Raw genomic sequence first — 18,822 nt, 5'->3', positions numbered from 1 at the left:
AGGAGTGAGCTGAAAACAGTGAAGCTCGGAAGTATAGAAACTAGCTGCAGTTGCTCCAATCAGCCACGGAGTGTCGCTGTCCGGCCACTCTGTAGGAGGCATTCAGGGACACTGCTGAAGCGCCGGAGACCAGAGGTTCTTATTTCGTGTATTCATTTATTATTATATAAAGTAGAATATATAGACAAGGACACATACCAAAATAGAAATAACAGTAAAATAAGCAACAAAATATTAATCATTCAATGATCAAATCAAAGCCAAAACACATTCAAATAAACAAGTGAAAAAGACACACTGTACCAAATCATTTAAAACAACCCTTGGATATTATTAAAAGTTTTGAAGTAAAACCAGATCCTTAAACTTTAGTGTTTTAAGTTTTTACTATAGTGCCATAATTCTCATGGCACTTTATTTATTTTTTCACAGGGTGAAGATGTTGGATCTGTGTTTGTTTTCTATGTGTTCCTCCATACTTCTATATAGTAGGTCACATATGGGACAGTCAAGCAACTACTGTAGTGGTGGTTGATTGGGAAGATCTTTGACTCAATTAATATGAAAAGATAACAAGAAATTAGAAATGAAAAGCATCCATCTACTGAAACAGTATACACAGAAACCTTACATCTATATATCAATTTATCTATCACCGCCATCATTTTAGAATCAATTAAAATCACAGCATTTTCTTTAAGCAATGCAAAATCACACTGAGCTCCATTACTACAGTAAGAGTATGTCAACGATGTTCTCAGGTCAAAGGTCATTATGTGAGTGATGGCACCCAGGTTCATTTTATGAGGCTAAATGATTATTAATTCTCAAATCTTTACTTTGAAAGGAACTGGGAGAACTTCACACACACACACACACACAACACACACACACACACACACACACACACACACACACACACACACACACACACACACACACATACACACACACCTAATTGACTGCCACCTGATGAAACAGGATTATGACTATGATTCTGTCTGTATTGTGCACGTGAGTCCTGTTGGCAGTAATATATTCTTTCAGTTAAAAAATCAGACTTCATTTTAGAATCAATTTAAAATCACAGCAATTTAAAATCAACACAAATAAGATAAGATATTTCTTTATTAGTCCCACAATGGGGAAATTTGCAGTGTTACAGCAGCAAGTGGACAGTAATGGAAGAGCATCAATAAGAAAGAATAAAGAACAATAAATAAGTGTGAATAATAGAGCATATAATTATATAATTACACAACATTTAACAGGCCAATTCTTCAAGAGATAGTATTAGCAATTCTAAAAGGCAGTTCCTCTTCAGAATGAAAGTCCTGAAAACATCTCTGCCAGTGATATTTGTGACTCCACAAAGCACCATAGTTTCTTCTTCACAATTATCTTCACATGAAAAAAATGGACAATTCACCCTTTCACATGTAACATGAGAAATTTACATGTGATGATCATTTACTGCATCATTTGCCCAAATGACATCAGAAGAGGTCTTAGGAATAAGTTGTCAAAAGGTAACACACATAACTAGTTTTTTCCAGGAAAAGCAGACACTGATCATTTATATAAGTTGTGTTTATTGTCAGAGGAGCAGAAGTCTTGCAGCTCATCTACAAGCGCTCACCTTGGTGAATACTCCCTCTTGTGGCAAAGAGAAAGAAATACACTGCATAAAGTTACATTTGAACCCACAGTGAAAACATATTTAAATCACATTTAAATACCCACTGTGACATATCTCCATGGCACCCAGAGAGGGTGGTGACTGTCACTTTTACCCAAATCAGTGAGGATGACCATGGAGATTGTCAACACTTTTTGAAGCTGTATGATGGGCTCCTCATTGCCTGTTGGACCTTACTGTGGAATGGTATGAAACCCATAAAGACTCACTACTTTAATTGTAATGTCGCAGACTAAGAAGGATATTCACTGTATCTGATAGTTGTAGGGGTACATCTCCAACACCATGAAGTGTGGTCAGGCTGTTTTGCTAAATGTTGCACGTATCTGAAAAGAAATGGAATTGAAAAGAAAATGTTTTCTGCTGTTAAACTAGGATTATTTTATAAAGAAAATACATTTTTGGGAGTGCAAGTATGCATTTATCCTCCCCGAAGAAGACTGAATCTACAGCTGCAGATATGGAGAGATGAAAGTGTCCTGAAAGACTCACTATATGCAACTAGTGGTCTTATCTAGGGAGTGTTTACAGAGATTTTTAAAGGCATTTTTGTAGTAGTTATGATAGTAGTTAAAGGTCCCAGACATATTCCAGACATATTTCAGACAAACAAAAATAGTCCGTAAGAAAGTCAGAATACCTTATACAAATTCTGAAATACTTATTCTCCCTGATTGAAAAAAAACTAAATCTATAAATATGCAAGTAGTGTTAATTTCACAAGTTTAACTGTTGAACACGTCTCCATTTCACTGACAACTTTGTGCTCAATGTACTGACGACTAAAGTTGCAAAGGGGTGGAAAATTTTGGGTAAATTTTCGAAAAGTTTCCGGTAAATTTCCATGGGAAGTTAAGCTGAGGAATTTTGGAAATATTGCAAATTGGACACCAATGCATCCCCCCAATCCAAAAATGCACAGGGCATGTAGGGGGGTATGCACAGTGCATGTGGGAGGGCGTGGTCTCGGTATGCACATTGCATATAGGGGCGTGGTCTCATTATGCACATTGCATGTGGGGGCGTAGTCTCATTATGCACAGTGCATGTAGGGGGCGTGGTCTCAGTATGCACATTGAATATAGGGGCGTGGTCTCAGTATACACAGTGCATGTAGGGGGCGTAGTCTCAGTATGCACAGTGCATGTAAGGGGCGTGGTCTCAGTATGCACAGTGCATGCAGAGGGCGTGGTCTCCGTATGTACATTGCATATAGGGGCGTGGTCTCAGTATGCACAGTACATATAGGGGCGTGGTCTCAGTATGCACAGTGCATGTCGGGGCGTGGTCTCATTTTGCACAGTGCGTGTCGGGGGTGTGGTCTCAGTAGCCCTGCAGTAAACTATGTGCTATGTGAGCATTTGATAGCATAGATATTCAACTATACTGCATGATATCTGGTTGTTTTAGTCAGGATTATGCCAAAATATTATTTTACACAACTATATTTAAGTTCCCTAATAGGAACATACCTTCAGTTTAATAAATTCCCAGTTTATTCCTGTTAATTCCCGTTAATTCCCATGGAAAGTTTCCAAGTTTGATAATTGCCGGAATTTTGCAACCCTACTGACGACTTCACATTTTCACATCATTCCTGTGTTTATTGCATACTGGACCACCACTCAGTACTAACTAATTTGTGATATCACAAATCTGAAGATTTAAGGTGAGTACAGACAAACTTTCATCCTTCAGCAAATGAATGTGAAAACAGCACATTCTGCACATGAAGTTCAAACATTCATCATATTGAACAATGTGCAAGGAAACATGTGCTATGTTGTAATCCTTAAGATTTCAGACCTGGTTATTTTGGCGAGTGCAATTTAATAATACAGCAAACACTCATGGGGCAACTAAAACAGGCAACTGGGTATCTGTTTGCAGAACAACCAACAAAACTGACTGCATTTTAAGGAAACCTACTAATTCATTTTGGACACAATTATATCACTTTTGGTGGTAATTATGGTGACAAATACAATGCATTTCCTTTGCTGCTTTACTATAAAAATCAGCATATATTTCACCAGTTGAACACTTTTAATCTGAAGCAGCAGCAGTAAGAAAAAATGGTATTGTATTTGGAGTAAGTAAATTCACCTCTAATGTAGGAAAGTTAACAGTAAACTGAGGCTGATATCAAAGAGGTCAGATTAAAAACTATACAACTGAATTACATGCTGCATTTTCCCCTGTAGATACAAATCAGAATACTGAGCAAAATGTAAATGTAATGGCTGTAGCTGGAAAAATGTTGTGTTATAAAAAATATTATAAAAATGTGGTTTGACTTAATGAAGATATTTTATTATATTGTTATATGTGTGTGTGTGTGTGTGTGTGTGTGTGTGTGTGTGTGTGTGTGTGTGTGACGGTCTGCCAGGTGCCTTTCAAAGTAAAGATTTGAGAATTAATAATCATGTAGTCTTATAAAATTAACCTGGGTGCCATCGCTCATAATGAACTTTGACCTGAGAACATAATAATATATATATTATGTATGGGTTATGATGTAAGGATTTCAGTAGACAGATGCTTTTCATTTCTAATTTCTAGTCATTTTTTCATATTAAGTGAGTCAAAGATCTTCTAAATCAACCATCACTACAGTACTGTGGCTTCATTGTCCCATATGTGACCTTCTATGTAGAATTGCTAATACTATTTCTTGAAGAATTGGCCTCTTCAATGTTGTGTAATTGTTTATTATTATATGCTCTACTATTCGTACTTATCTATTGTTCTTTATTATTTGTTATTGATGTTCTTCCATTTCTACTGTCCACTTGCTGCTGTAACTCTGCGAATTTCCCCATTGTTGGCCAAAATAGAAATATCTTATCTTATTTTGACCCGCAACATCTATGACATGCTCTTATTGAGTGAGTTTGCATTGCTGAATAAAACTGCTGTGATTTTAAATTGATTCTAAAATGAAGTCTGATGTTTTAACTGGTCGAACATGTTACTGTCAACAGAACTCATGTGCACAATACAGACAGAAACATAGTCATAATCCTGCTTCATCAGGTGGCAGTCATAGATAGACAGATAGATAGATAGATAGATAGATAGATGTAAGGGTTCTGTACTGTGGCCGACAAGGGCCAAACGCACTGCAACAGCCTAATATACGGTGGCCCTGAAGGGCAAACGACACCAACAAAAAGGAAAACACAACGACAAAAAGTAAAACACAACGACATTAACAAAAACACAACGACATTAACAAAAACACAACGACAAAAAGGAAAACACAACGACAAAAAGAAAAACACAACGACAAAAAGGAAAACACAACGACAAAAGGGAAAACACAACGACATTAACAAAAACACAACGACAGAAAGGAAAACACAACGACATTAACAAAAACACAACGACAAAAAGAAAAACACAACGACATTAACAAAAACACAACGACAAAAAGGAAAACACAACGACATTAACAAAAACACAACGACAAAAAGGAAAACACAACGACAAAAAGGAAAACACAACGACAAAAGGGAAAACACAACGACATTAACAAAAACACAACGACATTAACAAAAACACAACGACAAAAAGGAAAACACAACGACAAAAAGGAAAACACAACGACAAGAAGAAAAACACAACGACATTAACAAAAACACAACGACAAAAAGGTTTTTCTTCTTGTCGTTGTGTTTTCCTTCTTGTCGTTGTGTTTTCCTTCTTGTCGTTGTGTTTTCCTTTTTGTCGTTGTGTTTTTGTTAATGTCGTTGTGTTTTCCTTTTTGTCGTTGTGTTTTTCTTCTTGTCTTTGTGTTTTCCTTGTCATTGTGTTTTCCTTTTTGTCGTTGTGTTTTCCTTTTTGTCGTTGCGTTTTTGTTAATGTCGTTGTGTTTTCCTTTTTGTCGTTGTGTTTTCCTTTTTGTCGTTGTGTTTTTGTTAATGTCGTTGTGTTTTCCTTTTTGTCGTTGTGTTTTTGTTAATGTCGTTGTGTTTTACTTTTTGTCGTTGTGTTTTTGTTAATGTCGTTGTGTTTTCCTTTTTGTCGTTGTGTTTTTGTTAATGTCGTTGTGTTTTACTTTTTGTCGTTGTGTTTTCCTTTTTGTCGTTGTGTTTTTGTTAATGTCGTTGTGTTTTTGTTAATGTCGTTGTGTTTTACTTTTTGTCGTTGTGTTTTTGTTAATGTCGTTGTGTTTTCCTTTTTGTCGTTGTGTTTTTGTTAATGTCGTTGTGTTTTTCTTTTTGTCGTTGTGTTTTCCTTTTTGTCGTTGTGTTTTCCTTTTTGTTGTTGTGTTTTTGTTAATGTCGTTGTGTTTTTCTTTTTGTCGTTGTGTTTTCCTTTTTGTTGGTGTCGTTTGCCCTTCAGGGCCACCGTACTAATATGTCTCAGTTAAGGAAAACAGCTTCAAGTACAGAAACGATTCAAATTAACAAACTCAAACACAACCCTAAACGAGGTACAAAAAGAGATACAAACCTTTGACTTATACCGTGACTTTTATTTGTTTATATTTATATATATTATATTTATATTATATGTTTATGTTTTTTGGATGAATACACTCTTGATGAAGCTGCCAGAGAGGAAGCCTTGTGTCCGAGTAGTTTATTTATATTTCCCCTTTTTCAGGGTGTAACATCATCATTTCCAGAGCACCGGCTGCTCCTCCTTGGTCCACAGCTGGTGCTGGCTGTCTTCTGGGCGGAGCAGAGTCCAGATCAGGATCTAGTTTGAGGCACTGAGATGCAGAGGTTAGTGTAGCTTTCCCTGCCTTCTGTCTTCTGTCCCTGATGTTGACTTCATCAAGCTAACATGCATAAACATTTTCCCTTTTTTTATGTTTTGTTTTGACTGACTGATTTCTTCTTTTACTGTTAGTTGGATTTATTAATTGTTCTAATTCTGTTAGGCTAAAACTGCCCGTACATGGAAACCCACACTCCTGAACCTAGATTTCAATTTGGTCAGTACTTTGTTTACCATATTTTGTGATCATCAACAGAATATTGGGAGAAAACATTTGATGTGGATTTACAGGTGTTTTACCCCTACTGTTGTTGGATAACCATTGTTGAAAAGAAAACGGAAGAAGAAAAAATAATAATTAGATTTTTAGTTGCTTCTTCTCTTTAGGTGGATTTGTAAGGACCTTGGATTTTTTATTTATTTATTTATTGCTACTTCAGCTATTTGAGTGTAGATATTTTACTGTTAGTTTTCTCTAAAGTTGTTTTTCTTTTTAATTTAATTGTTATTTTTACTTAACTCCTCACTTTTTTATTAACAAGTAGAGTGTAAAAATATCCTATACCCCTACGTTCTTAGAACTTTAAACCTAAAACTAAACGATGGTTGATGGTAATATTCAAAGCTTTTCTTTTAATGTGCACTGTCTGGTACAGTCTCTAAGGACCCCCAAAGCTTCATCGATCCAACAGCAGTAAGCACCTACCCTGTTAATACATCTATTACACCCACCCCTGGCGGCGAGGATCTATTATTCCTGAATGTACTCACCAGAAAGACAAGGTTATGTGCCAGAAAAGGTTCCTTGATCACGCCAGTGAGTGGGCGTTGGTCCTCACGTGTCAGGTCCCCCACTTCTCTACCTTCTTTGACAGGGAGGTTTGAGGTTTTTGGAGTCCCAGACTCCAGCTGTATACAGACTTAACCTGCAGCGCTGTGTCCTGAACGCCGCCTCATGGGTGATCTGCCAACAACACCAACTGTTCTGGCAATATTTATTATCAAGAAGCACAAAGTCGTTCCTTGTCTTTCTCTAGTTTATTCAGTCATCTGCAGACGGACTCCTTGCAGTCTCAAGCCTGAGATGGCACAGCGAGCCCAGAGCAGAGGAAATAGTCAGATTATATACAATACATTATCTTGTGAAAGGATGACCTTGTTCTATCATTAGAACAGTGTAAGCACAATAGTCACGTCATAATGTGTGTACAATCAGGACAATGTCGGTCAGTAGATTATAACATACATGATGTTCACTCAATGTTCAATGATGTTCACTCAATCAGCATTTCATGTAACATAAATGGTGCAATGGTCAGCAGATTATGACACACACATACACCTAATCATATGACATAGTTACTCATTTGATCAGAGAAGATGAATAATAAGAATTCCCATTGCACATTCCCAGATGTTTTTGGCTCCAAATGGAAAACCTGGCTGCACATGTTGCACCCGTACGCTCCTCCACCTGATCCTCTCCATGTAACTCTGTTCTGTGATCGCAATGAGAATTGGGTGTATCATGAGGCCTTTAAGGACATGGAGGGCAAGGGGTCGGAGGTGACATCCACCTGTTTGTTCGCGGGTCCTGAGGGAGTGGCTGCTGCAGTAACCTTACCCTATGAATTCATAAAAATATATGAAATGGCTGATGAAGCGGCCCCACACATCACTCTGGCCATACATGCTGACCTTCAAGCCAAAGAATTAGGTCCCATGACAAAAAGACTGTTAAAAGTAGTGTCAGTAACCTGTTTGGAGAAGACTAAGACAAGTGGGGTGAGCTGGTCATAGTATGGTTTATACTCTAGAAATGGAGTGGTTTGACAGTTTACACCACCAGCTCCAGGTCCTGGAAATTGTTGTCCACACATAAGTTCACATGGTGTAAATCCTGTAATAAAGTTTACTGAGCTCCTGATTGACATCAAAGCTATAGGTAGAACATCCACCCAATTGAGCTTACTGTCTGCACAGATTTTCCCAATTTTTCCTTTTATGGTATGATTCATCCTTTCAACTTTGCCCTGAGATTGTGGATGATATACAGTCCCAAAAGCATGCTTTAGGCCTTGCTGAGCTTCTACAGCCTGTAGGTGTTCTTGAAATGCGTGCCGTTATCTGATCTTATCTTTTTAGGAAATCCATGTGTGGGGATGTACTGATTCAGTAAGAATTGACTACTGTGAGTGTGAGGTGAGGTACTGCCTCAGGCCAGCCAGTGTATGCATCCACCGCTACCAAAAGGTACCTGTATCCTCTAACATTAGTCAACATGTCTGTGTAATCAATAATGATTTCCTGTCCAGGCAGGGAAAGTAATGGAAATTTGCCTTGGTGTGGTTTGATAGTTGATTTTACATTAGGCCATACATGTGTTGCACTCTCTGATGTGATTTTCAATTGCTGCCGGTAGATAAGGATGCCACCAATGAGTCAGGTGATGTTTCATTTGAGTACTGCCACAATGAGTTAACCCATGTGCTTCCTGGAGCACAGCTGAGGTGAGTCCTGGGGGAAGCACTGGCCTCCCATCCAGTGCTCTCCAAATTCCCTCACTCTCTCTGGCTCCTTTGTTTATCCATACACTCTTCTCTTGAGGAGATGCTTTTTCCTGTTCTAGTCCTACCACATCTTCCTCACAAGGAGGCAGCATTAAATCATGTATTGTCCTTTCTGACTGCATCATAGTGTACTGCACACCATATCCTGCTTCCTGTTTTGCTGCCTGGTCAGCTGCGTCATTTCCCTTCGCAGTCAGTGAGTCAGTTTTGTCATGTCCCTTGCATTTAATTCCTGCAGTCAGTCTGGGTTTCATTAAGGCTTCTGCCAGTCGTTTGATGTCTTTTTCAAGTTTGATAGGGGTTTTAGAGGCTGTGAGAAATCCTGCTCTCATCCACTGGCTCAGTTCCACCTGTATTGCTCCTACAACATATGCTGAGTCTGTGTAGATGTTAACACTCTTTCTCTCAGACCATTCTAATGCTGCTATCATTGCTTGTAGCTCTGCTAGTTGTGCTAACTCTTTTCCTTTCACTTTCCCTGAAAGTATTGTCTCAAACCCTGTTGGTGTTGTTCTTACTACTGCCCATGCTGCTGTTGTTTCAGACATCCAACAGGATGTCTGAAACAACAGCCATCAGTAAACAATGTCTCTTCAGCTCTATCTATTGGCTCTCCCTGTAAGTCTGATCTTATCCTGACATCTTTCTGCACCCTTTCTTCACATACATGGGGTTCCCCTTCTCCCATATTGTCTGCCATGTTAATGCTCTGATGTGTGAATGTTATGTGTGGTGCAGTTAGGGTTTTTTCAAGCCTTGTTTGTCTTAGTGAGGTCATAGTGAATGCTTGTGAGTTCACATATGCCACTACACTATGTGTGGTGAGTACTGTTATTGGATGTCCCATAACAATGTGTGCTGTTTTTTTCAAAATGTTTGCCACTCCTGCTGCATGTCTTGTGCATGGTGGTTGTCTGTTCTCTGTTGCATCTAGTGTGATGCTTGCATATGTCAGTATCTTCCTATCACCCCCCATTTTCTGAAAAAGCACTCCATTAACGGAGCGTGGTTTTTCAGAAACATCCAAATAGAATGGGAGTGTGTACAGCCAATGCAATGGCATTTTACATGAGCTGTTTGAGAGTGATAAAACTCTGCTCAGCAACGTAATCCCATTCTAATGTGGCCTTGAGGTTACGCATGCCTTTGGAAAATGTGTCTTAAGGCTAGGGAAAGAAGAAGGCAGAAAAATGCATTTGCCAAATCAATGCACGTGAACCACTGATGAGAGGGAGTAACTCTGGACAGGCCAATGTATGGATTGGGCACTGGCAATGTAGCTGTGGTGATGACGTTAATAACATCTTTTTCTTTTTAAATGCTATGTAAATCATGAGCCATATGAAATTTGCCAGTGTTTTCCTCCTAACAGGTAGAATAGGTGTGTTCCAATTACTACTGCTGTCAATTAGCACACCAGCAGCTAACAAACCCTCAATGGTGTCCGCAATGCCCTCTTCGGCTACCTGTTTATGGGGATACTGGTTTAACCAAATAGGTCCCGCATCTGGCTTAACATCAAAAGTAATAGGATCAATAGTGGAGCAAAATCCAACATCTGTCAGTCCTGATGACCACAGAGAAGGTGGCAGAGCCTCTAGCATATTAGAGGAGTCAGGATGATCAGTTTTCGCTCTGCCATGAAAGCGTTCGATCTGCCTTTGCTCCAGTAGAACATAATCTACTGCTGTTTTGGTGATTTTGTAAGCTTTTTCAGACTCAGAGTATGAGAGCTGTGGGATCTGGGTTGTAACCCAGTTAGAGACTTTTAACAATCTTTCTGTCATGGGACCTAATTCTTTGGCTTGATGGTCAGCATGTACGGCCAGAGTGATGTGTGGGGCCACTTCAGCAGCCATTTCATATATTTTTATGAATTCATAGGGTAAGGTTACTTCAGCAGCCACTCCCTCAGGACCCGCGAACAAACAGGTGGATGTCACCTCCGACCCCTTGCCCTCCATGTCCATAAAGGCCTCATGATACACCCAATTCTCATTGCGATCACAGAACAGAGTTACATGGAGAGGATCAGGTGGAGGAGTGTACGGATGCAACATGTGCAGCCAGGTTTTCCATTCGGTGTACAGAGAATGCACCCCACCCCCTTTTGACTCTTCAGGCTGTACCAACCCCCAATAAATGTCTGCCCATTGCCCCTCGGCCCCTGGTGAGTTATCTGGAGCCAAAAACATCTGGGAATGTGCAATGGGAATTCTTATTATTCATCTTCTCTGATCAAATGAGTAACTATGTCATATGATTAGGTGTATGTGTATGTCATAATCTGCTGACCATTGCACCACTTATGTTACCACTTATGAAATGCTGATTGAGTGAACATCATTGAACATTGAGTGAACATCATGTATGTTATAATCTACTGACTAACATTGTACTGATTGTACACACATTATGACGTGACTATTGTGCTTACACTGTTCTAATGATAGAACAAGGTCATCCTTTCACAAGATAATGTATTATACAATCAGATTATATACATAATCTGACTATTTCCTCTGCTCTGGGCTCGCTGTGCCATCTCAGGCTTGAGACAGCAAGGAGTCTGTCTGCAGACGACTGAATAAACTAGATAAAGACAAGGAACGACTTTGTGCTTCTTGATAATAAATATTGCCAGAACAGTTGGCGTTGTCGGAGGATCACCTGTGAGTCAGCATTTGGGACTCAGCGCTACAGGTTAAGTCTGTATACAGCTGGAGTCTGGGACTCCAAAAACCTCAAACCTCCCTGTCTAAGAGGGTAGAGAAGCAAGGACCTGACACGTGGGAACCGACGCCCACTCACTGGCGTGATCAAGGAACCTTTTCTGGCACACAACCTTGTCTTTCTGGTGAGTAAATTCAGGAATAATAGATCCTCACCACAGACGGTGGGTGCAATAGATGTATTAACAGGGCAGGTGCTTACCACTGTAGGAACAGGGAATCTTCGGGTCTGGGACCCATAGAGACTGTAGCAGACAGTCCTTGTGCACATTAAGCTTTGAATATTACCATCAACGATCATTTAGTTTCAGGTTTAAAGTTCTAAGAATGCAGGGGTATTGAATATTTTTACATTCCACTCTCAAGAAAGAAAAAAAAAGTGGGGACAAGGACTTCCACCTCCACCATACACTACAAAATATTGTGCACCGCACACCCCTTCCCCATGGGACGAAAGCAGAACACGACAAGGCACTGTTTTCAAGTCAACAGACTACTCAGACTCCAAGTAAGACAGACTTCTTATTGTTGTATACGTATTAGTGTTTGTTGTGATTAATGTCTATTGCGTTGTGTTTCTGCAGGCTGTCCTGTGACCTGAGGGTGGTTGGACAGCTGATGTCCCGCATTCTGGGCAACAGTGCGAATCACCTGTGCAGCACCCTGCAGGACCAACACTCGGATGCTTGGATGCGGAGAGCCATCCACTACCTTGGCATTTGCGAGCAGTTCCTGGCCTTGTCCAAAGTGAGGGGGAGTTTCCACCACTGCCCCAAATGCCCCCTCTGCCATCACCCATCTGGCTGCTGACCGTATTCGGGTACAATGTCCTGACGTGGCTGGATGAGTTCAAGGCCAGGATCACGTCCACCTTCGGATCCATCTTAAAGATGGATTCGACCATGACGGCAAATTGTGTCTCACAATTTCATATTTTACACCACAGCTGTGTGTGTCTGTGTTTGTGTGCACTGACAGTAACATTTGAAATCTATCTCTTCCCCTCTCTCTTTCTCTTTTCCCCCCTACCAGGTGACGAAGAAGCTGGGTGTTGTCTCCGACACGGCCTCCTTAACAATGTCGATAACGAGCACGGGCAGGTGCTCATGAGTTAAGCTCAGCGGTTCCAGCTGGAGGGGAAGCACGGGATGGTCGGTGTGACTGACGCCAAGGTGATCCAGTGGATCTCCAAGGATAGTGGCGGCTCCACTGTTGTCGCAGGACATGTGAGGCCGAGGAGTCGACACCTGCTGGACACCTTCGGCGGCCCGGCTGAACACAACAGCCTGGGCATCCCGCTTGCTCGACAATCTCTGTAGCGGCTAAGCCTAACACTTAAAGCCACTGAGGGGCTGCATAGACAGGCTAAAAAGTAATCGACGCGCTGGCTACTGCACTATTATAACTTGTGTCTAATGAAACAAACAGCTTCCGGTTTTGCTTCTTCATTTGATGCGTTCTTTATTTCTCACCATTTCAATGATCTTCAATATTATGCAAGTATTCATTGCCAGTGCATATAAAGTCCATTCAGCATACAACAAACAAACATGACTGTGTGCTCATCCGTCCAGCAACACCTGACACCTGACAGAAAGTTCCTACCTATAAAGAAATGTACACCCAACACCATGAGGACACCTACTGGCCCAATTTGGTACCTTGACACACATTCACATAGAAATGGCTCCTACAGTCTCTGCATACCAGACATTTTTAGTACGCAGAGGCGCCATCTCAGCTGCATCCAGGACCCACGGACGTGCAGCTGTACATCCTGCCCGTTTATTGCTGCGCCAGGGGCTCCAGGTCTTTGGAGTCCTTCCACCACCACCTCAACCAGTTCATCTGATATCTGATTGTGTACCATAGCTTGTAATAAAATATATTGTATTCTCATAAAAATGAAAGTTCACTTTTTAATGTAAAACCTCCTTCCTCAGGAACAAGAGCTAGTGCTAACAAGCTGTCTGATTTGCACAGGTTTGTCAACTACCTCCGGGGAAGGCTCCAGCTCCTGGGATGCAGATGGCGAACGCTGTCCGCTACATCCGTAAAAGAGACAGGCAGAGAGCTGCTCCTGCTGCACAGCCTCTGTCTTGGTTGCCAAGAGTGCATCAACATATGTGTTTTATTCTAAAGCTGTGATGTTAGTTGCAAATGAATAGATGCACTCTCTGCAGAAAAGTATTTGTCATGTTGTGAAATTATACATGCTGTTGTGTTTCATTTATTCTCATTGTAGGCCTCTTGGCCCTGGGATCAAGGCCTTTCTCTCCGGGTGGCGTTCTCTGTCAGGGGTGGAAATGCAGGCCAAGGGGCAGAAGCTGATGACACCAAAGCCGGCATTTCCAGGCAAGTTCCAGTACAGTCTAAATCATATACAGAGTTCACTGTTTTTTCTCTTTGTTGATTCCCTCTGATTGCAGCCTCCTCCAGACCAGCTATGCCCTCAACATCATCGGAGGAGCTTTCAGATGAAGAGCTGGTCAAGGCAGTAGTTGACAGAGAAGAGTGTAAGTAGCAAAAATAAAGTGTTAAATATGGAATATTGCTTATGAAAGAGAAGCTGGGATTCATTTTTGACAGCTCTTAATATTTTGCTCTATACACTGCAAATATTTGAGATTATTGAACTTGTTTTAAAAGTAATTTACTGGTTTCTACCTTTGAATCCATTGTATATTGTTAAACTGTAAAAACATGCTGCTGCCTGCAAGTCTCTAATCTTTTTTTCATTTTACTGAAACTGTATTTGTATACTGTATTTCTCTTTAAGCCTCCCAAGTGTTAGGGAATTTTCCATCATTAATATGCACTGGGTCAAACTAGGCTTTGCGGTCATAGCAAGGCCGCACGAAATGTTTGGTTTACACACTGTCTCCCTTTGAGATACTGGTAAGCAGTGAGTCAGCTCCTTTTGGGGAAAAAAAGGAGGCATGCTGCCTGGCAAGGCTGCTCAATTAATCGAAATTTGATCATGATTACGATTTTGGGACCAGACGATCTGAAAATGAATAAAATCGGGGGGAAATGATTTTTTGTAATTTTCCTGCAAAAAGCTGCGCATGCGTATTTCCGTCCCTCCTCTGCAGCATGCACTGTACACCATAAATGCCAACATTCCCGTTTTCCCCGGGTTTCTCTTAAGAGAATCCAGTTATTAAACTATTGCACTTAGAACAGCAAACACACTATTTAAAGTGCACAATCACCACCTCCAACATTGCCACAAGACAACAAACACAATTCTGCAAAACTATGACTGTAAGTTATCAGAACTTCGAGGACATTTTTTAAATATTCTTTTAGGGTGACTGCTCAACATCAGTCCAGAGACAGCAGATGTAAAATAGCCTTTTGGCTTATTCCGGTATGTTTACATTTGTTAACATGTTTTATTAATGTGCATTGTCCCTGATCATTAAACCTTTAAATAAAATAAATAAATCCATAAATAAACACCACATACATAAATATGCCAAAAATAAAATATACAATCAGAAACGTAAGAAGAGGGGGTTGAGCATGGCTCATTTGGTAGCGCACCCACCCCATGTGTTGAGGCTACAGTCCTCACTGCAGGCGACCCCGGTTCAAATCCCCCACCAAGCAGTCCTATCCTGCATGTCATTCCCCCCTCTCTGCCTCCAGTTCCCTCTCTCTCTCTACTAATCTGTACAATAAAGGCAAAAAGCCCAAAAAATATACTTTAAAAAAAAGAAATGTAATAATATAATATAATACATGTTCTTAATAGCACAAATTCTTCTTACACAAATGGGAAAACACACTGAAGAGAATCTAATTATTACACTATTGCACTTAGAACAGCAAACACACTGTGTGGATGGCACAATAGCCAACTAAAATCTGATCCTTCTGGCTTTCTTTCATGCAAAATCATCAATGATGTCATCATATGAAATCTGCTCCCCTATTTCGTGATTGATACTAAGACTAAACCAATTCACTTTGGAGGTGCACAGATTTGTTTTGTATTACCTTTTTTGCCATTTCACACAACCCAGAAAATTAAAAATGTACATGAACTATAGGCCTGTATTTATAAATGAATGAAATGTGCGTTATTTGGAAGAAAGTCAAGGTGTGACTGACTTTAGCCCACTAATTCCATTATTAAGTTGGATCCCCCGTTCCCCCCTTGTTGCTGGCGAACAGTTGGCTAGTTTAGTAGCAGCAGGCAGGAAAAACACATCTGCTCTTGAGCAGCTCTTAGCTCACACTGGCTTACTCTAATACTGTTAGCGCCCTCTAGCGAGGGAAAGAGACCGCGTGACCCCAGAATAACAGGGCAGGACAAATGATACATTTAACTTTCATTTCTTTCAAACACCACACCCCCCTCCCTTTCTCTCACAGCTTCTGTGCGCGCGGCTCCATCTAAGCAAGCAGGGGGCGTGTGCACAACAGAGTGATAGATTGACTTGACGTGCAAAAAATAGAAAAGGAAAAGGTAAAACAGAATTTTTTCTGGCATAGACACCTTTGTTTGACAATAGAGAGACAGAAATTGCAGGAGAGAGAAATGGGTGACATGCAGAAAGCCCACTGGCCGGGCCTTGAACCAGGGTCCTCTGCGTATACACACTCGACCACCTGTGTGCCAGGATTTTTTTTTTTGAAGAGCTTGTGCCACCCCCCATGACTCATGACAAAATGCCGCCATGGGCACTTGCCCAATTCGCCCATATCAGGGACCGCTACTGCCCAGTTGTCAAGGCTACAAATATTTGTTAGTCATAAATTATTGATATCCAAAGTGGGTTGAATGCTTCCCAATTCATCCTTTTAAGGAGGGAGACTATGTACTAATCAAATCTCTAGAAAAAGTGACTTTGTCTCCTAGGTGGATAGGGCCGTACCAGGTGCTGCTGACAACCAGGACAGCTCTAAAGGTGTGCAGATCAATTGCAGGTAATCGGACGATTACTCATCTTTTCACTCCGCCAAAGTTACCGAGTCCTCAAAAGGGGGACAGCCCTGAAGAAACAAACCAGGTAATAGACTCTGAATGCAATGAAAATGCACATGAAACTGAAAAACAAGGTGATTATGTTGACAATGAAATATTATGATTTTCAAGGCTTTTAGGATTGGATACAGCGCCTTGGGCTGAATTACCTCTCCCTGGAGGATGATGACGAGGAGAAGGAGACCTCATGTCTGTAACCAAAAGTATTTAGTTTAATGAATCAGGGAGTCAGACAGTGGGAGGAGTGATTTGTCTGAGCGTTAAACTGGGGCATATTACCTGCTGTCTGCAGATGAAACGCAGCTTCTGTGTGCTCATGTACTCTTTGTTCATGTACTCCTTGTTTAATTTTCCTTTTAGGGTCTCATTGTTTCAATGATTCCAGATTTTATTGTGTGTTCCAAATTTCAAAATGACACTATTAATTACTTTAATCATTTTTGTTTAATGAAGTACAGTTAAACATTTCTCTATTTTGAGTAACCAGAATTGATGAAGAGGACTTACGAGGATGTAACCGATTAAGGATTCAAGGCCAGTATGCATCGAAAGTGCATGCACCCTTGACTGTATGTTAAGTACATGAACCCATGAACCCATGTACTTAGACTTGTCAGTGCATAAATTAATGCACTGACAAGTCCCCACCTCCTAGTGCTGAGGTAAATCTGTCTGTCAAACAGTAAATGTTACCTGTCAGATGTCAAAATTCACAACAGTAATTCTGAAAAGAGAGAAACAAACAGACTCAAACACAGCAAACCCCATGGCGGTGAAGAGACTGCTACAGAAACAATGAACATACTGCAATTTTACCTGCACTTTAACTTGTTCTTGTTCTTGTTGTTACTTGATTTTTGTACATATTTTTAGATATGTTGTTATTTATGTAATATAAACATACATATTTATTTATATTTATACTGATTGTAACTGCTACAAGGATTGCTGCCAAACGAAATTTTTATTGTATCTTATGTGCAATGACAATGAAGCTTCTTTATCTTCTTTATCTTTATCTTTATCTTTACAAGACCTTATTCTGTTGAGCTGCACATTACTCGTGCGCTTGATGAAATGCATTCAAATGTAAAGTAAGGACATTTTTGATAATTTTGTGTTTGTGCATATGAATACATTTTTAACATCCAAGTTAGTGTTAAAACTGCTTTTTTTTTGCCCTACACCTGTCAAAATATCTCATGCCGTGGCTTCAGATTGTAGTTTTATCCAATTGTTTACCTGATGGTGCCATTTACATGTATTTTGCTTAAGGATGAATACAATTTATAAGAGTGCGTTGCGTCCAAAATGACCTGTTTGTTTGGTATGGATGTCAGAGTGTGGTATTTATGTATTTGTGTATTGAAAAATTAATGTATGCATATGCAACAGATAGAGAATTCATATCATCTTTCAGGTCTGCATTTGCAGCTTTATGTCTCAATCTTTCTCTCTCTCGCACACACATGCATGGGTGTTGCCCATGGAGGTGGGACAAGTCCCGTCCACTTTTTAAAATGATAGTTTGGATCCCTCCATTTTAACAATGTCGAAAATCAGTGCATCACTCTTTCCACTCAGTGCTGTTTATTGAGAGAATGCACAAACAAAGTTTCACACACACAATGAAACTCAATGAAAATCAAAGCTTGGCATTTAACTTACATGTTTGTATTTTGTTCGCCTGTTGCTCATAGGTTTTTATTTTTGTTTCACACTCTCCATACAGACACGTGACACGTGTGTGTGGGTATGTGTATATGTGTGTGCGTACACATGTATGCACAGCTCAAGAGACTGTACAAATTATATTGTGCTGCGTTCACAAGTCAGAGAATTTGTATAGTCTTGCAGGTCTGCAGTTATCTGCATATGCTGGTGTGTGCACGTGTGTGTGCTGCTCCAGGTAATTCAGAACCCTGAAGGCTGGTCAACTGAGCTTGGTAGTATGTAGACTCAATGGGAGGAGGCTGTTAATGGTGCAATGTTGGTTTCCTGAACAAACAACATAGAAAGGACAGAGAAAAGAGTTATACCTAATTATATATGGGAGGAGGGACTGGCAATCTTACAAATAGCTGATTTCACAAAAAC

This window comes from Scomber japonicus, chromosome 16, assembly GCF_027409825.1.
Source record: "Scomber japonicus isolate fScoJap1 chromosome 16, fScoJap1.pri, whole genome shotgun sequence".
Lineage (NCBI taxonomy): Eukaryota > Metazoa > Chordata > Actinopteri > Scombriformes > Scombridae > Scomber > Scomber japonicus.
Note: the sequence above shows the minus strand (reverse complement) of the source record.